This window comes from Oncorhynchus tshawytscha, linkage group LG30 (genome assembly GCF_018296145.1).
Source record: "Oncorhynchus tshawytscha isolate Ot180627B linkage group LG30, Otsh_v2.0, whole genome shotgun sequence".
Taxonomy (NCBI): Eukaryota; Metazoa; Chordata; class Actinopteri; order Salmoniformes; family Salmonidae; genus Oncorhynchus; species Oncorhynchus tshawytscha.
In genome coordinates, this window is record NC_056458.1 from 48497430 (window position 1) to 48523696 (window position 26267).

The following is a 26267-nucleotide window of genomic DNA, read 5'->3' on the forward strand; positions in this document are numbered from 1 at the left end:
GGAAAATATTTCGAAGCCGAAACTCGGTGAGCGTAGGTTTGGCATAATGGGCAGTTGGCCCCGAACAAGATGGCGTCCAGGCCTCAACGGTTTTTGAGTTATGGCCATTTATCTGGGATTAAAGGTCCAAAATGAAAATAGAGAAATTATTTTTCCACTTCATGTCAAAGTCAAGGAGCCTCCGGTGTCAATAAAAAAGAACCAGCCATTTATCTATCGTCATTTAAGAGAAATCGTACAATGACAGATTGGTGATGTTCACGGATAGGTGTTTTTTTTTTTTTCAACGGTTACAGATCTAGTTGCAGGGTGTTCTTACGAATCTTTTTAAAGTGTGCTGCGGAGCTCTGCGAGATTTCTGTGATTTTCTATGATTTTCTGAAATAACACACACTCACTAAACCCTCTGTAAATAACTCAGTTCTTAACGTAAAGACTTAAAACTCAGGATTCTGTAAAGGCATACCCCAATCAGGATATGGGTTTATTTATAGCTTCCTGTGCCAACCGGAAGTGCCTTAAATGATGTCATAGTGGCAGTTTCCAAGGGTTAAAAAGGTCAGATCTTTTCAAAACTTCATATGTGTGATTAGGCAATCCCCATAAACTGTAAGTCAGTCATTTCTCCCAACAGATGTCAAAGAAAAGCTCTCACACACACACACAGCAAGGATGGAGTGACAAAGTGCGGTGCTTAAAGACACAGAGAGCAGGCAATGGCATTACCATAATCCCTAGGCCGTGCCGAGTTCAACGAGATATCCCGCTTGACCGTAGCTCGCTTGCATTTTACAACCATATTTTTATTTTTGGGTTACCAGGTGCCTATTTTAAACAGTCCATAAAGCACTCAGGGCGGCCCCCATGGATAGAGGGTCGTAGTAGGGTACTCCCATAGCGGGCATGGACAATAGGAGTCCCGGTAAATGCATTTACAACCATATTTTTATTTTTGGGTTACCAGTTGCACAACAACGCACGTGCATTTGCAATATGATTCTATAGTGAAAAAACACCACCAAATGGACATGATGAAATCAACACAACGAGTGATGGAAAGGAACAACTATCACTGCTCGGCCATCCTGTGTTCATCAGGCCAGTCAATTTAGCATTTTTGAGCATGTCAAATTTCATATGGTAAATGCCCATTGAACCATATTGCAAATGCACGTGCACTTGCAATATGATTGTATGTGAAAAGACATCACAAAATGGACAGGATGAAGTCAACACAACGAGCGATGGAAAGGAGCAACTATCACTGCCAGGCCATCCCGAGTTCATCTGGCCAGTCAATTTTGCATTTCTGCATGATTTTTGAGCATGTCAAATTTCATATGGTAAATGCCCATTGAACCATATTGCAAATGCACGTGCACTTGCAATATGATTGTATGTGAAAAGACATCACAAAATGGACAGGATGAAGTCAACACAACGAGCGATGGAAAGGAGCAACTATCACTGCCAGGCCATCCCGAGTTCATCTGGCCAGTCAATTTTGCATTTCTGCAGGATTTTTGAGCATGTCAGATTTCATATGGTAAATGCCCATTGAACCATATTGCAAATGCACGTGCACTTGCAATATGATTGTATGTGAAAAGACATCACCAAATGGACATGATGAAATCAACACAACGAGTGATGGAAAGGAACAACTATCACTGCTCGGCCATCCTGTGTTCATCGGGGCAATCAATTTCACATTCCTGCAGCATTTTTATAGCATGACAAATTCGTGATGGTACCTGCCCATTGAACCATATTGCAAATGCACAGTGACTTTGCAAAAGTAAGAAAACATAAACAAATGGACATAATGAAATCACCATATTTTTATTTTTGGGTTACCAGTTGCACAACAATGCACGTGCATTTGCAATATGATTCTATAGTGAAAAAACACCACCAAATGGACATGATGAAATCAACACAACGAGTGATGGAAAGGAACAACTATCACTGCTCGGCCATCCCGAGTTCATCTGGCCAGTCAATTTTGCATTTCTGCAGGATTTTTGAGCATGTCAATTTTCATATGGTAAATGCCCATTGAACCATATTGCAAATGCACGTGCACTTGCAATATGATTGTATGTGAAAAGACATCACCAAATGGACATGATGAAATCAACACAACGAGTGATGGAAAGGAACAACTATCACTGCTCGGCCATCCTGTGTTCATCAGGCCAGTCAATTTTGCATTTTTGAGAATGTCAAATTTCATATGGTAGAATACAACTAAAGTATGTTGATACAGTTCTTATACGTGTGTAATTGACACAAAATTACAAAAAACGGTCCAGAAAGCACTTTTTTAAGGGTGTGTGAAGTTTTTTACAAAATTTTGACATTTTTGACTTTTGACTTTTGACTTCCTATGAAATCATATTGAAAGTGGACAAAACATATTACTTATGCCCATGTAAAAAAAAAAAAAAAATATGATGATAAAATTGGACAAAAGTATATTCATACAGTTCTTACACATGTGTAATTGACAAAAAAATCGAAAGAATTTCGAAAAACGGTCCAGAAAGCACTTTTTTAAGGGGTGATAAGTTTTTGACAAAAAATCATTTTTTCAAAATTTTGCTTTTGGATGTTGACTTGGGTGCCATTTTCCAATATGAAAAACCATGGTGGAGCGAATTCGCCACCTGTTGAATTTTTAAAGTGTTACAATAGGCAATCGCCATATGGCAGTTGCAATACACTTTGCACGAATCAACGCCGAATTGGGTGGTATTGGCCAATGTGTATATGGTTTGTCCGATGCCAATGACTTCCCATTCATTTTTGTCCACTTCAGGGGGGTATTCCCTTACATATTGGAAATGTCACCCAAGTCAACATCCAAAAGCAAAATTTTGAAAAAATGATTTTTTGTCAAAAACTTATCACCCCTTAAAAAAGTGCTTTCTGGACCGTTTTTCGAAATTCTTTCGATTTTTTTGTCAATTACACATGTGTAAGAACTGTATGAATACACTTTTGTCCAATTTTATTATCATTATTTATTTATTTTTTACATGCGCATAAGTAATATGTTTTGTCCATTTTCAATATGATTTCATAGGAAGTCAAAAGTCAAAAGTCAAAAATGTCAAAATTTTGTAAAAAACTTCACACACCCTTAAAAAAGTGCTTTCTCGACCGTTTTTTGTAATTCTTTCAAATTTTGTGTCAATTACACACGTATAAGAACTGTATCAACATACATTAGAAGTATTTTACCATATGAAATTTGACATGCTCAAAAATGCAAAATTGACTGGCCTGATGAACACAGGATGGCCGAGCAGTGATAGTTGTTCCTTTCCATCACTCGTTGTGTTGATTTCATCATGTCCATTTGGTGATGTTTTTTCACTATACAATCATATTGCAAGTGCACGTGCATTTGCAATATGGTTCAATGGGCATTTACCATATGAAATTTGAGATGCTCAAAAATCCTGCAAAAATGCAAAATTGACTGGCCAGATGAACTCGGGATGGCTTGGCAGTGATCAAATCAAATCAAATCAAATCAAATTTATTTATATAGCCCTTCGTACATCAGCTGATATCTCAAAGTGCTGTACAGAAACCCAGCCTAAAACCCCAAACAGCAAGCAATGCAGGTGTAGAAGCACGGTGGCTAGGAAAAACTCCCTAGAAAGGCCAAAACCTAGGAAGAAACCTAGAGAGGAACCAGGCTATGTGGGGTGGCCAGTCCTCTTCTGGCTGTGCCGGGTGGAGATTATAACAGAACATGGCCAAGATGTTCAAATGTTCATAAATGACCAGCATGGTCGAATAATAATAAGGCAGAACAGTTGAAACTGGAGCAGCAGCACAGTCAGGTGGAAGTTGAAACTGGAGCAGCAGCATGGCCAGGTGGACTGGGGACAGCAAGGAGTCATCATGTCAGGTAGTCCTGGGGCATGGTCCTAGGGCTCAGGTCAGTTGAAACTGGAACAGCAGCATGGCCAGGTGGACTGGGGACAGCAAGGAGTCATCATGTCAGGTAGTCCTGGAGCTCAGGTCCTAGGGCTCAGGTCCTCCGAGAGAGAGAAAGAAAGAGAGAAGGAGAGAATTAGAGAACGCACACTTAGATTCACACAGGACACCGAATAGGACAGGAGAAGTACTCCAGATATAACAAACTGACCCCAGCCCCCGACACATAAACTACTGCAGCATAAATACTGGAGGCTGAGACAGGAGGGGTCAGGAGACACTGTGGCCCCATCCGAGGTCACCCCGGACAGGGCCAAACAGGAAGGATATAACCCCACCCACTTTGCCAAAGCACAGCCCCCACACCACTAGAGGGATATCTTCAACCACCAACTTACCATCCTGAGACAAGGCTGAGTATAGCCCACAAAGATCTCCGCCACGGCACAACCCAAGGGGGGGGCGCAACCCAGACAGGATGACCACAACAGTGAATCAACCCACTCAGGTGACGCACCCCCTCCAGGGACGGCATGAGAGAGCCCCAGTAAGCCAGTGACCCAGCCCCTGTAATAGGGTTAGAGGCAGAGAATCCCAGTGGAAAGAGGGGAACCGGCCAGGCAGAGACAGCAAGGGCGGTTCGTTGCTCCAGAGCCTTTCCGTTCACCTTCCCACTCCTGGGCCAGACTACACTCAATCATATGACCCACTGAAGAGATGAGTCTTCAGTAAAGACTTAAAGGTTGAGACCGAGTTTGCGTCTCTGACATGGGTAGGCAGACCGTTCCATAAAAATGGAGCTCTATAGGAGAAAGCCCTGCCTCCAGCTGTTTGCTTAGAAATTCTAGGGACAATTAGGAGGCCTGCGTCTTGTGACCGTAGCGTACGTGTAGGTATGTACGGCAGGACCAAATCAGAGAGATAGGTAGGAGCAAGCCCATGTAATGCTTTGTAGGTTAGCAGTAAAACCTTGAAATCAGCCCTTGCTTTGACAGGAAGCCAGTGTAGAGAGGCTAGCACTGGAGTAATATGATCAAATTTTTTGGTTCTAGTCAGGATTCTAGCAGCCGTATTTAGCACTAACTGAAGTTTATTTAGTGCTTTATCCGGGTAGCCGGAAAATAGAGCATTGCAGTAGTCTAACCTAGAAGTGACAAAAGCATGGATTAATTTTTCTGCATCATTTTTGGACAGAAAGTTTCTGATTTTTGCAATGTTACGTAGATGGAAAAAAGATGTCCTTGAAATGGTCTTGATATGTTCTTCAAAAGAGAGATCAGGGTCCAGAGTAACGCCGAGGTCCTTCACAGTTTTATTTGAGACGACTGTACAACCATTAAGATTAATTGTCAGATTCAACAGAATATCTCTTTGTTTCTTGGGACCTAGAACAAGCATCTCTGTTTTGTCCGAGTTTAATAGTAGAAAGTTTGCAGCCATCCACTTCCTTATGTCTGAAACACATGCTTCTAGCGAGGGCAATTTTGGGGCTTCACCATGTTTCATTGAAATGTACAGCTGTGTGTCATCCGCATAGCAGTGAAAGTTTACATTATGTTTTCGAATAACATCCCCAAGAGGTAAAATATATAGTGAGAACAATAGTGGTCCTAAAACGGAACCTTGAGGAACACCGAAATTTACAGTTGATTTGTCAGAGGACAAACCATTCACAGAGACAAACTGATATCTTTCCGACAGATAAGATCTAAACCAGGCCAGAACTTGTCCGTGTAGACCAATTTGGGTTTCCAATCTCTCCAAAAGAATGTGGTGATCGATGGTATCAAAAGCGGCACTAAGGTCTAGGAGCACGAGGACAGATGCAGAGCCTCGGTCCGATGCCATTAAAATGTCATTTACCACCTTCACAAGTGCCGTCTCAGTGCTATGATGGGGTCTAAAACCAGACTGAAGCATTTCGTATACATTGTTTGTCTTCAGGAAGGCAGTGAGTTGCTGAGCAACAGCCTTCTCTAAAATTTTTGAGAGGAATGGAAGATTCGATATAGGCCGATAGTTTTTTATATTTTCTGGGTCAAGGTTTGGCTTTTTCAAGAGAGGCTTTATTACTGCCACTTTTAGTGAGTTTGGTACACATCCAGTGGATAGAGAGCCGTTTATTATGTTCAACATAGGAGGGCCAAGCACAGGAAGCAGCTCTTTCAGTAGTTTAGTTGGAATAGGGTCCAGTATGCAGCTTGAAGGTTTAGAGGCCATGATTATTTTCATCATTGTGTCAAGAGATATAGTACTAAAACACTTGAGCGTCTCTCTTGATCCTAGGTCCTGGCAGAGTTGTGCAGACTCAGGACAACTGAGGTTTGGAGGAATACGCAGGTTTAAAGAAGAGTCCGTAATTTGCTTTCTAATAATCATAATCTTTTCCTCAAAGAAGTTCATGAATTTATCACTGCTAAAGTGAAAGTCATCCTCTCTTGGGGAATGCTGCTTTTTAGTTAGCTTTGCGACAGTATCAAAAAGGAATTTCGGATTGTTCTTATTTTCCTCAATTAAGTTAGAAAAATAGGATGATCGAGCAGCAGTAAGGGCTCTTCGGTACTGCACGGTACTGTCTTTCCAAGCTAGTCGGAAGACTTCCAGTTTGGTGTGGCGCCATTTCCGTTCCAATTTTCTGGAAGCTTGTTTCAGAGCTCGGGTATTTTCTGTGTACCAGGGAGCTAGTTTCTTATGAGAATTTTTTTTATTTTTTAGGGGTGCAACTACATCTAGGGTATTGCGCAAGGTTAAATTGAGTTCCTCAGTTAGGTGGTTAACTGATTTTTGTCCTTTGACGTCCTTGGGTAGGCAGAGGGAGTCTGGAAGGGCATCAAGGAATCTTTGTGTTGTCTGTGAATTTATAGCACGACTTTTGATGTTCCTTGGTTGGGGTCTGAGCAGATTATTTGTTGTGATTGAAAACGTAATAAAATGGTGGTCCGATAGTCCAGGATTATGAGGAAAAACATTAAGATCCACCACATTTATTCCATGGGACAAAACTAGGTCCAGCGTATGACTGTGACAGTGAGTGGGTCCAGAGACATGTTGGACAAAACCCACTGAGTCGATGATGGCTCCGAAAGCCTTTTGGAGTGGGTCTGTGGACTTTTCCATGTGAATATTAAAGTCACCAAAGATTAGAATATTATCTGCTATGACTACAAGGTCCGATAGGAATTCAGGGAACTCAGTGAGAAACGCTGTATATGGCCCAGGAGGCCTGTAAACAGTAGCTATAAAAAGTGATTGAGTAGGCTGCATAGATTTCATGACTAGAAGCTCAAAAGACGAAAACGTCATTTTTTTTTTTTGTAAATTGAAAATTGCTATCGTAAATGTTAGCAACCCCTCCGCCTTTGCGGGATGCACGGGGATATATGGTCACTAGTGTAGCCAGGAGGTGAGGCCTCATTTAAAACAGTAAATTCATCAGGCTTAAGCCATGTTTCAGTCAGGCCAATCACATCAAGATTATGATCAGTGATTAGTTCATTGACTATAATTGCCTTTGAAGTAAGGGATCTAACATTAAGTAGCCCTATTTTGAGATGTGAGGTATCATGATCTCTTTCAGTAATGACAGGAATGGAGGTGGTCTTTATCCTAGTGAGATTGCTAAGGCGAACACCACCATGTTTAGTTTTGCCCAACCTAGGTCGAGGCACAGACACGGTCTCAATGGTGATAGCTGAGCTGACTACACTGACTGTGCTAGTGGCAGACTCCACTATGCTGGCAGGCTGGCTAACAGCCTGCTGCCTGGCCTGCACCCTATTTCATTGTGGAGCTAGAGGAGTTAGAGCCCTGTCTATGTTGGTAGATAAGATGAGAGCACCCCTCCAGCTAGGATGGAGTCCGTCACTCCTCAGCAGGTCAGGCTTGGTCCTGTTTGTGGGTGAGTCCCAGAAAGAGGGCCAATTATCTACAAATTCTATCTTTTGGGAGGGGCAGAAAACAGTTTTCAACCAGCGATTGAGTTGTGAGACTCTGCTGTAGAGCTCATCACTCCCCCTAACTGGGAGGGGGCCAGAGACAATTACTCGATGCCGACACATCTTTCTAGCTGATATGCACGCAGAAGCTATGTTGCGCTTGGTGATCTCTGACTGTTTCATCCTAACATCGTTGGTGCCGACGTGGATAACAATATCTCTATACTCTCTACACTCGCCAGTTTTAGCTTTAGCCAGCACCATCTTCAGATTAGCCTTAACGTCGGTAGCCCTGCCCCCGGGTAAACAGTGTATGATCGCTGGATGATTCGCTTTAAGTCTAATGCTGCGGGTAATGGAGTCGCCAATGACTAGAGTTTTCAATTTGTCAGAGCTAATGGTGGGAAGCTTCGGCGTCTCAGACCCCGTAACGGGAGGAGTAGAGACCAGAGAAGAATCGGCCTCTGACTCCGACCCGCTGCTTAATGGGGAAAACCGGTTGAAAGTTTCTGTCGGCTGAATGAGCGACACCGGTTGAGCGTTCCTACAGCATTTCCTTCCAGAAACCGTGAGAAAGTTGTCCGGCTGCGGGGACTGTGTCAGGGGATTTATACTACTATCTGTACTTACTGGTGGCACAGACGCTGTTTCATCCTTTCCTACACTGAAATTACCCTTGCCTAACGATTGCGTCTGAAGCTGGGCTTGCAGCACAGCTATCCTCGCCGTAAGGCGAGTACAGCGGCTGCAATTAGAAGGCATCATGTTAATGTTACTACTTAGCTTCGGCTGTTGGAGGTCCTGACGAATCGTGTCCAGATAAAGCGTCCGGAGTGAAAAAGTTGAAAAAGTTGAGGAAAAAATAAATAAATATATGAACGGTAACTAAAAAGTGAAAACCGTAAAGTTATCAGGTAGCAAAACAGGTTGGCAACAAAACGCACAGCAACTCGAAAACAAGCCTGCAAGTTGTGACCGGAAATGACGTATCTCAAAACAAGCTAGTTGCTCCTAGTTGCTCCTTTCCATCGCTCGTTGTGTTGACTTCATCATGTCCATTTTGTGATGTTTTTTCACTGTTGAATCATATTGCAAGTGCACGTGCATTTGCAATATGGTTCAATGGGCATTTACCATATGAAATTTGACATGCTCAAAAATGCAAAATTTACTGGCCTGATGAACACAGGATGGCCGAGCAGTGATAGTTGTTCCTTTCCATCACTCGTTGTGTTGATTTCATCGTGTCCATTTGGTGATGTTTTTTCACTATACAATCATATTGCAAGTGCACGTACATTTGCAATATGGTTCAATGGGCATTTACCATATGAAATTTGACATGCTCAAAAATCCTGCAGAAACGCAAAATTGACTGGCCTGATGAACACAGGATGGCCGAGCAGTGATAGTTGTTCCTTTCCATCACTCGTTGTGTTGATTTCATCATGTCCATTTGGTGATGTTTTTTCACTATACAATCATATTGCAAGTGCACGTGCATTTGCAATATGGTTCAATGGGCATTTACCATATGAAATTTGAGATGCTCAAAAATCCTGCAAAAATGCAAAATTGACTGGCCAGATGAACTCGGGATGGCTTGGCAGTGATAGTTGCTCCTTTCCATCGCTCGTTGTGTTGACTTCATCATGTAAATTTTGTGATGTTTTTTCACTGTTGAATCATATTGCAAATGCACATGCATTGTTGTGCAACTGGTAACCCAAAAATAAAAATATGGTTGTAAATGCATTTACCGGGACTCCTATTGTCCATGCCCGCTATGGGAGTACCCTACTACGGCCCTCTTTCCACGGGGGCCGTCCTGAGTGCTTTATGGACTGTTTAAAATAGGCACCTGGTAACCCAAAAATAAAAATATGGTTGTAAAATGCATTTACCGGTAATTCTGATATTAATGCCCGCTATGGGAACACAGGATGGCCAGGCAGTGATAGTTGTTCCTTTCCATCACTCGTTGTGTTGATTTCATCATGTCCATTTGGTGATGTTTTTTCACTGTACAATCATATTGCAAGTGCACGTACATTTGCAATATGGTTCAATGGGCATTTACCATATGAAATTTGACATGCTCAAAAATGCAAAATTGACTGGCCTGATGAACACAGGATGGCTGAGCAGTGATAGTTGTTCCTTTCCATCACTCGTTGTGTTGATTTCATCATGTCCATTTGGTGATGTTTTTTCACTATTGAATCATATTGCAAGTGCACGTGCATTTGCAATATGGTTCAATGGGCATTTACCATATGAAATTTGACATGCTCAAAAATCCTGCAGAAATGCAAAATTGACTGGCCAGATGAACTCGGGATGGCCTGGCAGTGATAGTTGCTCCTTTCCATCACTCGTTGTGTTGATTTCATCATGTCCATTTGGTGATGTTTTTTTCACTATTGAATCATATTGCAAATGCAGGTGCATTGTTGTGCAACTGGTAACCCAAAAATAAAAATATGGTGATTTCATTATGTCCATTTGTTTATGTTTTCTTACTTTTGCAAAAGTCACTGTGCATTTGCAATATGGTTCAATGGGCAGGTACCATCACGAATTTGTCATGCTATAAAAATCCTGCCGGAATGTGAAATTGATTGGCCCGATGAACTCGGGATGGCTGGGCAGTGATTCTGGTTCATCTCAATCGCTCGTTAGGGTTGATTTCAGAATGTCACTTTGGTGATGGTACCTCACTGTTTAAACATATTGCAAATGGACAAGAGTCACCAGCAAGTCACCGTCCATTAGTCAATTAGATATCATTCTGACACCAAACTGATACAAACTGACACCAAACCCACTTTTTCCAACTCGTTTAGTAGCCAACTATCACATACTTCAGAGCTGGCCCAAAATTCACAACGCCTTCGGTTCAAACCATAGAAAAACCATAAAACACATAGTTACGTTCTAGCTGCGGGTCCATTTCTTATGTTATGTGTAGGCCTAGCTGAGGCGACCCCGAATCCCAAGTTTCGGCTCGATCGGTCATTTGGTGTCCGAGCAAAACCCTAATTGGTGCTGAAAATCCACTTTTTTCCATGACTTGCTACGGGGTCCTTGAATGAGCTATCGGACAGAAACGTTGGGGTCCGTCTCTATGGGCCGAGACGGTCGCAATGCACCTAGTCTTGTGTCTCTGAGACTTTTCTAAATGTCGTCATTTTCGTAATGGTCAAAATGAATTGAAGTCATTGCAAATGTACAAGGCTGTTTCTCGGTCCGAGAACCTTCTAGAGCCACGTAACTCACCACGCACTATCGACCAGAGGTCTAGAACAGGTTTCTAAAGTTTCGGAACTCTAGGTCTGACGGTTCTTTTTTAGCTCGAACAAAGCTATCTATTGCAGTCACTGTCTGTCTCTACGCATCCCAATACGTCCCTCCTTCCAAGTTGTGTTTCAGTGTGATTTATTTTTCCTTTGAAATTTTATGGGAAAAATGACTGATTTACAGTTCATGGGGGTTGCCTAATCACATATATGAAGTTTTGGAAAGATCTGACTTTTTTAACCCCTCGAAGCAGCCCCTGAGACACCAATTATGGCACTTCCGGTTGGCACAGGAAGCTATAAGTCAACACATATCCTCATTGGGGTATGCTTTTACAGAATCCTGAGTTTTAAGTCTTTACGTTAAGAATTGACTGATTTACACAGGGTTGAATGCACTATGTCTATCAAACTGCAGGCAGGGTATGGATATACACTTTTAGGGTGATTTTAACCACTTCCGGTTGCTCAAGGAAGCTTAGAATCAACACAGGTAGACCTCATAGTGGCCTGATGGACTGTTACCGAAGACAGGTTCATACGGCATTCATAACCCATATAGGCTTCAGGTTGAATTTAGGGGTGCAGGCAATGTATTCCTATGGGGAGAGAAGTCAATGCAAACTGTTTGATGTAAACACCTTCTTTTAACTGTTAAGGGTTAATGCCACACGGTCAAGGTTAGGCTTGCACGGATCGGAAGGACCTTAGGAACATTCCTGTGGTTGAATTTTCCTTCTAAACCTAACGGTTCTGACCGCTGTCACCCAAAAGCAAATGACGTTGTGGGGCAGGCTTCATTTTGGGCCTACTTTTCTAATGGTCGCTGCACTCAGACCGAGCGAGCTACGGTCAAGCGGGATATCTCGTTGAACTCGGCACAGCCTAGGGATTATGGTAATGCCATTGCCTGCTCTCTGTGTCTTTCAGCACCACACTTTTTCACTCCATCCTTGCTGTGTGTGTGTATGAGAGCTTTTCTTTGACATCTCCTGGGGGAAATGTCTGATTTACAGTTTAGGAGGGTTACCTAGTCACACATATGAAGTTTTGGAGAGATGTGACTTTTCTAACCCTTGGGCATTTACCATATGAAATTTGACATGCTCAAAAATGCAAAATTGACTGGCCTCATGAACACAGGATGGCCGAGCAGTGATAGTTGTTCCTTTCCATCAGTCGTTGTGTTGATTTCATCATGTCCATTTGGTGATGTTTTTTCACTGTTGAATCATATTGCAAGTGCAAGTGCATTTGCAATATGTTTCAATGGGCATGTACCATCACGAATTTGGCATGGTCAAAAATCCTGCAGAAATGCAAAATGACTGGCCTGATGAACACAGGATGGCCGGGCAGTGACAGTTGTTCCTTTCCATCACTCGTTGTGTTGATTTCATCTTGTCCATTTGGTGATGTTTTTTCACTATAGAATCATATTGCAAATGCACATGCATTGTTGTGCAACTGGTAACCCAAAAATAAAAAATATGGTTGTAAATGCATTTACCGGGACTCCTATTGTCCATGCCCGCTATGGGAGTACCCTACTACGGCCCTCTATCCACGGGGGGCGTCCTGAGTGCTTTATGGACTGTTTAAAATAGGCACCTGGTAACCCAAAAATAAAAATATGGTTGTAAAATGCATTTACCGGTAATTCTGATATTAATGCCCGCTATGGGAACACAGGATGGCCGGGCAGTGATAGTTGTTCCTTTCCATCACTCGTTGTGTTGATTTCATCATGTCCATTTGGTGATGTTTTTTCACTGTACAATCATATTGCAAGTGCACGTACATTTGCAATATGGTTCAATGGGCATGTACCATCACGAATTTGGCATGGTCAAAAATCCTGCAGAAATGCTAAATTGACTGGCCTGATGAAAACAGGATGGCCGGGCAGTGACAGTTGTTCCTTTCCATCACTCGTTGTGTTGATTTCATCTTGTCCATTTGGTGATGTTTTCTCACTATAGAATCATATTGCAAATGCACATGCATTGTTGTGCAACTGGTAACCCAAAAATAAAAATATGGTTGTAAAATGCAAGCGAGCTACGGTCAAGCAGGATATCTCGTTGAACTCGGCACGGCCTAGGGATTATGGTAATGCCATTGCCTGCTCTCTGTGTCTTTAAGCACCGCACTTTGTCACTCCATCCTTGCTGTGTGTTTGTATGAGAGCTTTTCTTTGACATCTCGTGGGGGAAATGACTAATTTACAGTTTAGGAGGGTTACCTAGTCACACATATGAAGTTTTGGAGAGATGTGACTTTTCTAACCCTTCAAAACAGACAGTGTGACCCAATTAAAGGCACTTCCGTTTGGCACAGGAAGCTATAAGTCAACACATGTCTTGACTGACAAAGACACTTACAGAATCCTGAGCTTTAAGTCTTTAAGTTAAGAATTGACTGATCTACGATCTACACAGGGTTGAATGGGGTCATTTTCACATTTGAAGGTGATGTACATCAAAACACCTTTTGGGTCAATTTAACCACTTCCGTTTGCTCCAGGAAGCTTAGAATCGACACAGGTAGACCTCATAGTGGTCTGATGGACTGTTACCGAAGACAGGTTCATACGGCATTCATAACCCATATAGGCTTCAGGTTGAATTTAGGGGTGCAGGCAATGTATTCCTATGGGGAGAGAAGTCAATGCAAACTGTTTGATGTAAACACCTTCTTTTAACTGTTAAGGGTTAATGCCACAGGGTCAAGGTTAGGCTTGCACGGATCGGAAGGACCTTAGGAACATTCCTGTGGTTGAATTTTCCTTCTAAACCTAACGGTTCTGACCGCTGTCACCCAAAAGCAAATGACGTTGTGGGGCAGGCTTCATTTTGGGCCTACTTTTCTAATGGTCGCTGCGCTCAGACCGAGCGAGCTACGGTCAAGCGCGATATCTCGTTGAACTCGGCACAGCCTAGGGATTATGGTAATGCCATTGCCTGCTCTCTGTGTCTTTCAGCACCGCACTTTTTCACTCCATCCTTGCTGTGTGTGTGTATGAGAGCTTTTCTTTGACATCTCCTGGGGGAAATGACTGATTTACAGTTTAGGAGGGTTACCTAGTCACACATATGAAGTTTTGGAGAGATGTGACTTTTCTAACCCTTGGGCATTTACCATATGAAATTTGACATGCTCAAAAATGCAAAATTGACTGGCCTCATGAACACAGGATGGCCGAGCAGTGATAGTTGTTCCTTTCCATCAGTCGTTGTGTTGATTTCATCATGTCCATTTGGTGATGTTTTTTCACTGTTGAATCATATTGCAAGTGCAAGTGCATTTGCAATATGTTTCAATGGGCATGTACCATCACGAATTTGGCATTTGGTGGTCAAAAATCCTGCAGAAATGCAAAATGACTGGCCTGATGAACACAGGATGGCCGGGCAGTGACAGTTGTTCCTTTCCATCACTCGTTGTGTTGATTTCATCTTGTCCATTTGGTGATGTTTTCTCACTATAGAATCATATTGCAAATGCACATGCATTGTTGTGCAACTGGTAACCCAAAAATAAAAATATGGTTGTAAAATGCAAGCGAGCTACGGTCAAGCAGGATATCTCGTTGAACTCGGCACGTTTAGGGATTATGGTAATGCCATTGCCTGCTCTCTGTGTCTTTAAGCACCGCACTTTGTCACTCCATCCTTGCTGTGTGTTTGTATGAGAGCTTTTCTTTACATCTCGTGGGGAAATGACTAATTTACAGTTTAGGAGGGTTACCTAGTCACACATATGAAGTTTTGGAGAGATGTGACTTTTCTAACCCTTCAAAACAGACAGTGTGACCCAATTAAAGGCACTTCCGGTTGGCACAGGAAGCTATAAGTCAACACATGTCTTGACTGACAAAGACACTTACAGAATCCTGAGTTTTAAGTCTTTAAGTTAAGAATTGACTGATCTACGATCTACACAGGGTTGAATGGGGTCATTTTCACATTTGAAGGTGATGTACATCAAAACACCTTTTGGGTCAATTTAACCACTTCCGTTTGCTCCAGGAAGCTTAGAATCGACACAGGTAGACCTCATAGTGGTCTGATGGACTGTTACCGAAGACAGGTTCATACGGCATTCATAACCCATATAGGCTTCAGGTTGAATTTAGGGGTGCAGGCAATGTATTCCTATGGGGAGAGAAGTCAATGCAAACTGTTTGATGTAAACACCTTCTTTTAACTGTTAAGGGTTAATGCCACAGGGTCAAGGTTAGGCTTGCAATCGGAAGGACCTTAGGAACATTCCTGTGGTTGAATTTTCCTTCTAAACCTAACGGTTCTGATTGTCACCCAAAAGCAAATGACGTTGTGGGGCAGGCTTCATTTTGGGCCTACTTTTCTAATGGTCGCTGCGCTCAGACCGAGCGAGCTACGGTCAAGCGCGATATCTCGTTGAACTCGGCACAGCCTAGGGATTATGGTAATGCCATTGCCTGCTCTCTGTGTCTTTCAGCACCGCACTTTTTCACTCCATCCTTGCTGTGTGTGTGTATGAGAGCTTTTCTTTGACATCTCCTGGGGGAAATGACTGATTTACAGTTTAGGAGGGTTACCTAGTCACACATATGAAGTTTTGGAGAGATGTGACTTTTCTAACCCTTGGGCATTTACCATATGAAATTTGACATGCTCAAAAATGCAAAATTGACTGGCCTCATGAACACAGGATGGCCGAGCAGTGATAGTTGTTCCTTTCCATCAGTCGTTGTGTTGATTTCATCATGTCCATTTGGTGATGTTTTTTCACTGTTGAATCATATTGCAAGTGCAAGTGCATTTGCAATATGTTTCAATGGGCATGTACCATCACGAATTTGGCATGGTCAAAAATCCTGCAGAAATGCAAAATGACTGGCCTGATGAACACAGGATGGCCGGGCAGTGACAGTTGTTCCTTTCCATCACTCGTTGTGTTGATTTCATCTTGTCCATTTGGTGATGTTTTTTCACTATAGAATCATATTGCAAATGCACATGCATTGTTGTGCAACTGGTAACCCAAAATTAAAAAATATGGTTGTAAATGCATTTACCGGGACTCCTATTGTCCATGCCCGCTATGGGAGTACCCTACTACGGCCCTCTATCCACGGGGGGCGTCCTGAGTGCTTTATGGACTGTTTAAAATAGGCACCTGGTAACCCAAAAATAAAAATATGGTTGTAAAATGCATTTACCGGTAATTCTGATATTAATGCCCGCTATGGGAACACAGGATGGCCGGGCAGTGATAGTTGTTCCTTTCCATCACTCGTTGTGTTGATTTCATCATGTCCATTTGGTGATGTTTTTTCACTGTACAATCATATTGCAAGTGCACGTACATTTGCAATATGGTTCAATGGGCATGTACCATCACGAATTTGGCATGGTCAAAAATCCTGCAGAAATGCTAAATTGACTGGCCTGATGAAAACAGGATGGCCGGGCAGTGACAGTTGTTCCTTTCCATCACTCGTTGTGTTGATTTCATCTTGTCCATTTGGTGATGTTTTCTCACTATAGAATCATATTGCAAATGCACATGCATTGTTGTGCAACTGGTAACCCAAAAATAAAAATATGGTTGTAAAATGCAAGCGAGCTACGGTCAAGCGGGATATCTCGTTGAACTCGGCACGGCCTAGGGATTATGGTAATGCCATTGCCTGCTTTCTGTGTCTTTAAGCACCGCACTTTTTCACTCCATCCTTGCTGTGTGTGTGTATGAGAGCTTTTCTTTGACATCTCCTGGGGGAAATGACTGATTTACAGTTTAGGAGGGTTACCTAGTCACACATATGAAGTTTTGGAGAGATGTGACTTTTCTAACCCTTGGGCATTTACCATATGAAATTTGACATGCTCAAAAATGCAAAATTGACTGGCCTCATGAACACAGGATGGCCGAGCAGTGATAGTTGTTCCTTTCCATCAGTCGTTGTGTTGATTTCATCATGTCCATTTGGTGATGTTTTTTCACTGTTGAATCATATTGCAAGTGCAAGTGCATTTGCAATATGTTTCAATGGGCATGTACCATCACGAATTTGGCATGGTCAAAAATCCTGCAGAAATGCAAAATGACTGGCCTGATGAACACAGGATGGCCGGGCAGTGACAGTTGTTCCTTTCCATCACTCGTTGTGTTGATTTCATCTTGTCCATTTGGTGATGTTTTTTCACTATAGAATCATATTGCAAATGCACATGCATTGTTGTGCAACTGGTAACCCAAAAATAAAAAATATGGTTGTAAATGCATTTACCGGGACTCCTATTGTCCATGCCCGCTATGGGAGTACCCTACTACGGCCCTCTATCCACGGGGGCCGTCCTGAGTGCTTTATGGACTGTTTAAAATAGGCACCTGGTAACCCAAAAATAAAAATATGGTTGTAAATGCATTTACCGGTCATTCTGATATTAATGCCTGCTATGGGAACACAGGATGGCCGGGCAGTGATAGTTGTTCCTTTCCATCACTCGTTGTGTTGATTTCATCATGTCCATTTGGTGATGTTTTTTCACTGTTGAATCATACTGCAAGTGCACGTGCATTTGCAATATGGTTCAATGGGCATGTACCATCACGGATTTGGCATGCTCAAAAATCCTGCAGAAATGCAAAATTGACTGGCCTGATGAACACAGGATGGCCGGGCAGTGACAGTTGTTCCTTTCCATCACTCGTTGTGTTGATTTCATCTTGTCCATTTGGTGCTGTTTTTTCACTATAGAATCATATTGCAAATGCACGTGCATTGTTGTGCAACTGGTAACCCAAAAATAAACATATGGTTGTAAATGCATTTACCGGGACTCCTATTGTCCATGCCCGCTATGGGAGTACCCTACTACGACCCTCTATCCATGGGGGCCGCCCTGAGTGCTTTATGGACTGTTTAAAATTGGCACCTGGTAACCCAAAAATAAAAATATGGTTGTAAAATGCAAGTGAGCTACGGTCAAGCGGGATATCTCGTTGAACTCGGCACGGCCTAGGGATTATGGTAATGCCATTGCCTGCTCTCTGTGTCTTTAAGCACCGCACTTTTTCACTCCATCCTTGCTGTGTGTGTGTATGAGAGCTTTTCTTTGACATCTCCTGGGGGAAATGACTGATTTACAGTTTAGGAGGGTTACCTAGTCACACATATGAAGTTTTGGAGAGATGTGACTTTTCTAACCCTTCAAAACAGACAGTGTGACCCAATTAAAGGCACTTCCGGTTGGCACAGGAAGCTATAAGTCAACACATGTCTTGACTGACAAAGAAACTTACAGAATCCTGAGTTTTAAGTCTTTAAGTTAAGAATTGACTGATCTACGATCTACACAGGGTTGAATGGGGTCATTTTCACCTTTGAAGGTGATGTACATCAAAACACCTTTTGGGTCAATTTAACCACTTCCGTTTGCTCCAGGAAGCTTAGAATCGACACAGGTAGACCTCATAGTGGTCTGATGGACTGTCATAGAAGACAGGTTCATTAGGCATGCATAACCCACATAGGCTTCAGGTTGAATTTAGAGGTTGAGGCAATGTATTCCTATGGGGAGAGAAGTCAATGCAAACTGTTTGATGTAAACACCTTCTTTTACCTGTTAAGGGTTAATGCCACAGGGTCAAGGTTAGGCTTGCACGGATCGGGAGGACCTTAGGAACGTACCTGAGGTCGAATTGAGCTTCTCACCCTAACGGTTCTCTCACTGCCACCCAAAATCAAATGACATTGTGGGGCAGGCTTCATTTTGGGCCTTCTTTTTTTCAAGGTCGCTGCACTCAGAACGAGCTACGGTCAAGCGGGGCATCTCGTTGAACTCGGCACGGCCTAGAGATTATGGTAATGCCATTGCCTGCTCTCTGTGACTTTAAGTACCGCACTTTGTCACTCCATCCTTGCTGTGTGTGTGTATGAGAGCTTTTCTTTGACATCTCCTGGGGGAAATGACTGATTTACAGTTTAGGAGGGTTACCTAGTCACACATATGAAGTTTTGGAGAGATGTTACTTTTCTAACCCTTGGGCATTTACCATATGAAATTTGACATGCTCAAAAATGCAAAATAGACTGGCCTGATGAACACAGGATGGCCGGGCAGTGACAGTTGTTCCTTTCCATCACTCATTGTGTTGATTTCATCATGTCCATTTGGTGATGTTTTTTTCACGATTGAATCATATTGCAAATGCAGGTGCATTGTTGTGCAACTGGTAACCCAAAAATAAAAATATGGTGATTTCATTATGTCCATTTGTTTATGTTTTCTTACTTTTGCAAAGTCACTGTGCATTTGCAATATGTTTGAATGGGCAGGTACCATCACGAATTTGTCATGCTATAAAAATCCTGCAGGAATGTGAAATTGATTGGCCCGATGAACTCGGGATGGCTGGGCAGTGATTCTGGTTCATCTCAATCGCTCGTTAGGGTTGATTTCAGAATATCACTTTGGTGATGGTACCTCACTGTTTAAACATATTGCAAATGGACAAGAGTCACCAGCAAGTCACCGTCCATTAGTCAATTAGATATCATTCTGACACCAAACTGATACAAACTGACACCAAACCCACTTTTTCCAACTCGTTTAGTAGCCAACTATCACATACTTCAGAGCTGGCCCAAAATTCACAACGCCTTCGGTTCAAACCATAGAAAAACCATAAAACACATAGTTACGTTCTAGCTGCGGGTCCATTTCTTATGTTATGTGTAGGCCTAGCTGAGGCGACCCCGAATCCCAAGTTTCGGCTCGATCGGTCATTTGGTGTCCGAGCAAAACCCTAATTGGTGCTGAAAATCCACTTTTTTCCATGCCTTGCTACGGGGTCCTTGAATGAGCTATCGGACAGAAACGTTGGAGTCTGTCTCTATGGGCCGAGCCGGTTTCAATGCACCTAGCCTTGCGTCTCTGAGACATTTCTAAATGTCGTCATTTTCGTAATGGTCAAAATGAATTGAAATCATTGCAAATGTACGAGGCTGTTTCTCGGTCTGAGAACCTTCTAGAGCCACCTAACTCACCACGCACTATCGACCTGAGGTCTAGAACAGGTTTCTAAAGTTTCGGGAACTCTAGGTCTGACGGTTCTTTTTTAGCTCGAACAAAGCTAACTATTGCAGTCACTGTCTGTCTCTACGCACCCCAATACGTCCCTCCTTCCAAGTTGTGTTTTAGTGTGATTTATTTTTCCTTTGACATTTTATGGGAAAAATGACTGATTTACAGTTCATGGGGATTGCCTAATCACATATATGAAGTTTTGGAAAGATCTGACTTTTTTAACCCCTCGAAACAGCCCCTGAGACACCAATTATGACACTTCCGGTTGGCACAGGAAGCTATAAGTCAACACATATCCTCATTGGTGTATGCTGTTACAGAATCCTGAGTTTTAAGTCTTTACGTTAAGAATTGGCTGATTTACACAGGGTTGAATGCACTATGTCTATCAAACTGCAGGCAGGGTATGGAAAAACACTTTTAGGGTGATTTTAACCACTTCCGGTTGCTCAAGGAAGCTTAGAATCAACACAGGTAGACCTCATAGTGGCCTGGTGGACTGTTACCGAAGACAGGTTCATACGGCATTCATAACCCATATAGGCTTCAGGTTGAATTTAGGGGTGCAGGCAATGTATTCCTATGGGGAGAGAAGTCAATGCAAACTGTTTGATGTAAACACCTTCTTTTAACTGTTAAGGGTTAATGCCACACGGTCAAGGTTAGGCTTGCACGGATCGGAAGGACCTTAGGAACATTCCTGTGGTTGAATTTTCCTTCTAAACCTAACGGTTCTGCCGCTGTCACCCAAAAGCAAATGACGTTGTGGGGCAGGCTTCATTTTGGGCCTACTTTTCTAATGGTCGCTGCGCTCAGACCGAGCGAGCTACGGTCAAGCGGGATATCTCGTTGAACTCGGCACGGCCTAGGGATTATGGTAATGCAATTGCCTGCTCTCTGTGTCTTTCAGCACCGCACTTTTCACTCCATCCTTGCTGTGTGTGTGTATGAGAGCTTTTCTTTGACATCTCCTGGGGGAAATGACTGATTTACAGTTTAGGAGGGTTACCTAGTCACACATATGAAGTTTTGGAGAGATGTGACTTTTCTAACCCTTCAAAACAGACAGTGTGACCCAATTAAAGGCACTTCCGGTTGGCACAGGAAGCTATAAGTCAACACATGTCTTGACTGACATAGAAACTTACAGAATCCTGAGTTTTAAGTCTTTAAGTTAAGAATTGACTGATCTACGATCTACACAGGGTTGAATGGGGTCATTTTCACCTTTGAAGGTGATGTACATCAAAACACCTTTTGGGTCAATTTAACCACTTCCGTTTGCTCCAGGAAGCTTAGAATCGACACAGGTAGACCTCATAGTGGTCTGATGGACTGTCATAGAAGACAGGTTCATTAGGCATGCATAACCCACATAGGCTTCAGGTTGAATTTAGAGGTAGAGGCAATGTATTCCTATGGGGAGAGAAGTCAATGCAAACTGTTTGATGTAAACACCTTCTTTTAACTGTTAAGGGTTAATGCCACAGGGTCAAGGTTAGGCTTGCACGGATCGGGAGGACCTTAGGAACGTACCTGAGGTCGAATTGTGCTTCTCACCCTAACGGTTCTCTCACTGCCACCCAAAATCAAATGACATTGTGGGGGCAGGCTTCATTTTGGGCCTACTTTTCTAATGGTCGCTGCGCTCAGACCGAGCGAGCTACGGTCAAGCGGGATATCTCGTTGAACTCGGCACGGCCTAGGGATTATGGTAATGCAATTGCCTGCTCTCTGTGTCTTTCAGCACCGCACTTTTTCACTCCATCCTTGCTGTGTGTGTATGAGAGCTTTTCTTTGACATCTCCTGGGGGAAATGACTGGTTTACAGTTTAGGAGGGTTACCTAGTCACACATATGAAGTTTTGGAGAGATGTGACTTTTCTAACCCTTCAAAACAGACAGTGTGACCCAATTAAAGGCACTTCCGGTTGGCACAGGAAGCTATAAGTCAACACATGTCTTGACTGACATAGAAACTTACAGAATCCTGAGTTTTAAGTCTTTAAGTTAAGAATTGACTGATCTACGATCTACACAGGGTTGAATGGGGTCATTTTCACCTTTGAAGGTGATGTACATCAAAACACCTTTTGGGTCAATTTAACCACTTCCGTTTGCTCCAGGAAGCTTAGAATCGACACAGGTAGACCTCATAGTGGTCTGATGGACTGTCATAGAAGACAGGTTCATTAGGCATGCATAACCCACATAGGCTTCAGGTTGAATTTAGAGGTAGAGGCAATGTATTCCTATGGGGAGAGAAGTCAATGCAAACTGTTTGATGTAAACACCTTCTTTTAACTGTTAAGGGTTAATGCCACAGGGTCAAGGTTAGGCTTGCACGGATCGGGAGGACCTTAGGAACGTACCTGAGGTCGAATTGTGCTTCTCACCCTAACGGTTCTCTCACTGCCACCCAAAATCAAATGACATTGTGGGGCAGGCTTCATTTTGGGCCTTCTTTTTTTCAAGGTCGCTGCACTCAGAACGAGCTACAGTCAAGCGGGGCGTCTCGTAGAACTCGGCACAGTCTGGAGACTATGGTGATGCCATTTTTTGTGTTGATTTCATCATGTCCATTTGGTGATGTTTTTTCACATACAATCATATTGCAAGTGCACGTGCCGGTTTCGGTGCACGTGCCGGCAATATGGTTCAATGGGCATTTACCATATGAAAATTGACATGCTCAAAAATCCTGCAGAAATGCAAAATTGACTGGCCAGATGAACTCGGGATGGCCTGGCAGTGATAGTTGCTCCTTTCCATCGCTCGTTGTGTTGACTTCATCCTGTCCATTTTGTGATGTTTTTCACTGTTGAATCATATTGCAAGTGCACGTGCATTTGCAATATGGTTCAATGGGCATTTACCATATGAAATTTGACATGCTCAAAAATGCAAAATTTACTGGCCTGATGAACACAGGATGGCCGAGCAGTGATAGTTGTTCCTTTCCATCACTCGTTGTGTTGATTTCATCATGTCCATTTGGTGCTGTTTTTTCACTATAGAATCATATTGCAAATGCACGTGCATTGTTGTGCAACTGGTAACCCAAAAATAAAAATATGGTTGTAAATGCATTTACCGGGACTCCTATTGTCCATGCCCGCTATGGGAGTACCCTACTACGGCCCTCTATCCATGGGGGCCGCCCGGAGTGCTTTATGGACTGTTTAAAATAGGCACCTGGTAACCCAAAAATAAAAATATGGTTGTAAAATGCAAGCGAGCTACGGTCAAGCGGGATATCTCGTTGAACTCGGCACGGCCTAGGGTATATGGTAATGCCATTGCCTGCTCTCTGTGTCTTTAAGCACCGCACTTTGTCACTCCATCCTTGCTGTGTGTGTGTGTGAGAGCTTTTCTTTGACATCTGTTGGGAGAAATGACTGACTTACAGTTTATGGGGATTGCCTAATCACACATATGAAGTTTTGAAAAGATCTGACCTTTTTAACCCTTGGAAACTGCCACTATGACATCATTTAAGGCACTTCCGGTTGGCACAGGAAGCTATAAATAAACCCATATCCTGATTGGGGTATGCCTTTACAGAATCCTGAGTTTTAAGTCTTTACGTTAAGAACTGAGTTATTTACAGAGGGTTTAGTGAGTGTGTGTTATTTCAGAAAATCATAGAAAATCACAGAAATCTCGCAGAGCTCCGCAGCACACTTTAAAAAGATTTGTAAGAACACCCTGCAACTGGATCTGTAACCGTTGAAAAAAAAACACCTATCCGTGAACATCACCAATCTGTCATTGTACGATTTCTCTTAAAATGACGATAGATAAATGGCTGGTTCTTTTTTTATTGACACCGGAGGCTCCTTGACTTTGACATGAAGTGGAAAAATAATTTCTCTATTTTCATTTTGGACCTTTAATCCCAGATAAATGGCCATAACTCAAAAACCGTTGAGGCCTGGAAGCCATCTTGTTCGGGGCCAACTGCCCATTATGCCAAACCTACGCTCACCGAGTTTCGGCTTCGAAATATTTTCAGTTTTCGAGATAAGGCCCCGTCGTGAATCGTGATGTTTTGTCCGATAGCAATATGACTGCTTATGCTCCCCTGTGGGATATTCTGGGACAGTGGAAAAATGACCAAAATCTTATTATTTTTGTGAAACGGAAACCGAATGTCCGACAAAGTTCATTTGATGACTTCCCGGTAGGTCCGGCCCTGCCGCTCGGCCCGACGCCGTCCGCAAATTTTACAAACGTTTTCGGACGTCTAGTAAGGGACCGTACATTTGCAATATGGACTTTCTCACTAACCATACGGCAACTGCCGAAATGTTCCCTTAAGGTATGAAAAACCATGGTGGAGCCGATTCGCCACCTGTTGAATTTTTAAAGTGTTACAACTGGCAATTGCCATATGGCATTTGCAATACACTGCATGAATCAACGCCGAATTGGGTGGTATTGGACAATGTGTATATGGTTTGTCCGATGCCAATGACTTCCCATTCATTTTTGTCCATTTCAGGGGGGAATTCCCTTACATAGACCTTGACCCTGACCCTGACCTAGACCCTGACCTAGACCCAGACCTAGACCCTGACCCTGACCTAGACCCTGACCTAGATCCTGAACCTGACCCTGACTTAGACCCTGACCTAGACCCTGACCCTGACCTAGACCCTGACCTAGACAGTGGCCTAGACCCAGACCCGGACCCTGACCTAGACCCTGACCCTGACATAGACCCTGACCTAGACCCAGACCCAGACCCTAAACCTGACCTAGACCCTGACCCTGACCTAGACCCTGACCTAGACCCAGACCCTGACCCTGACCCTGACCCTGACCTAGACCCTGACCCTGACCTAGACTCAGACCTAGACCCTGACCCTGACCTAGACCCTGACACTGACCCAGACCCTGACCTAGACCCAGACCCAGACCCAGACCCAGACCCCCTAACCCTGACCTAGACCCTGACCCTGACCTAGACCCAGACCTGACCCAGACCCAGACCCTGACCCTGACCTAGACCCTGACCCTGACCCTGACCTAGACCTAGACCCTGACCCTGACCTAGACCTGACCCTGACCCCTGACCCAGACCCTGACCTAGACCCTGACCCTGACCTAGACCCTGACACTGACCCAGACCCTGACCTAGACCCTGACCCTGACCCTGACCCTGACCCTGACCTAGACCCTGACCCTGACCTAGACCCTGACCATGACCCTGAATTAGAGCTAGACCCTGACCCTAACCCTGACAGACTCAGACCTAGACAGACCCTGACCCAGACCTAGACCCAGACCTAGACCCTGACCTAGACCCTGACCCTGACCTAGAACCTGAGACCTAGACCCTGACCTAGACCCTGACCTAGACCCTGACCCTGACCTAGAACCTGACCTAGACCCTGACCTGATCCTGACCTAGACCCTGACCCTGACCCTGACCTAGACCCTGAACCTGACCCTGACCTAGACCCTGACCATGACCCTGAACCTGACCCTGACCCTAACCTAGACCTAGACCCTGACCTAGACCCTGACCTCTAACTTGACCTAGATTCCAGAGAGCAAACAGAAGCACAGTGATTTCCGTCCAGATCTCCAGCTGTTGAAGCACAGTGACCTCCGTCCAGATCTACAGCTGTTGAAGTACAGGGACCTCCGTCCAGATCTACAGCTGTTGAAGCACAGTGACCTCCGTCCAGATCTCCAGTTGTTGAAGCACAGTGACCTCCATCCAGATCTACAGCTGTTGAAGCACAGTGACCTCCATCCAGATCTACAGCTGTTGAAGCACAGTGACCTCCAGCCAGATCTACAGCTGTTGAAGCACAGTGACCTCCGTCCAGATCTACAGCTGTTGAAGCACAGTGACCTCCGTCCAGATCTCACGTTGTTGAAGCACAGTGACCTCCGTCCAGATCTACAGCTGTTGAAGCACAGTGACCTCCGTCCAGATCTACAGCTGTTGAAGCACAGTGACCTCCGCCCAGATCTACAGCTGCTAT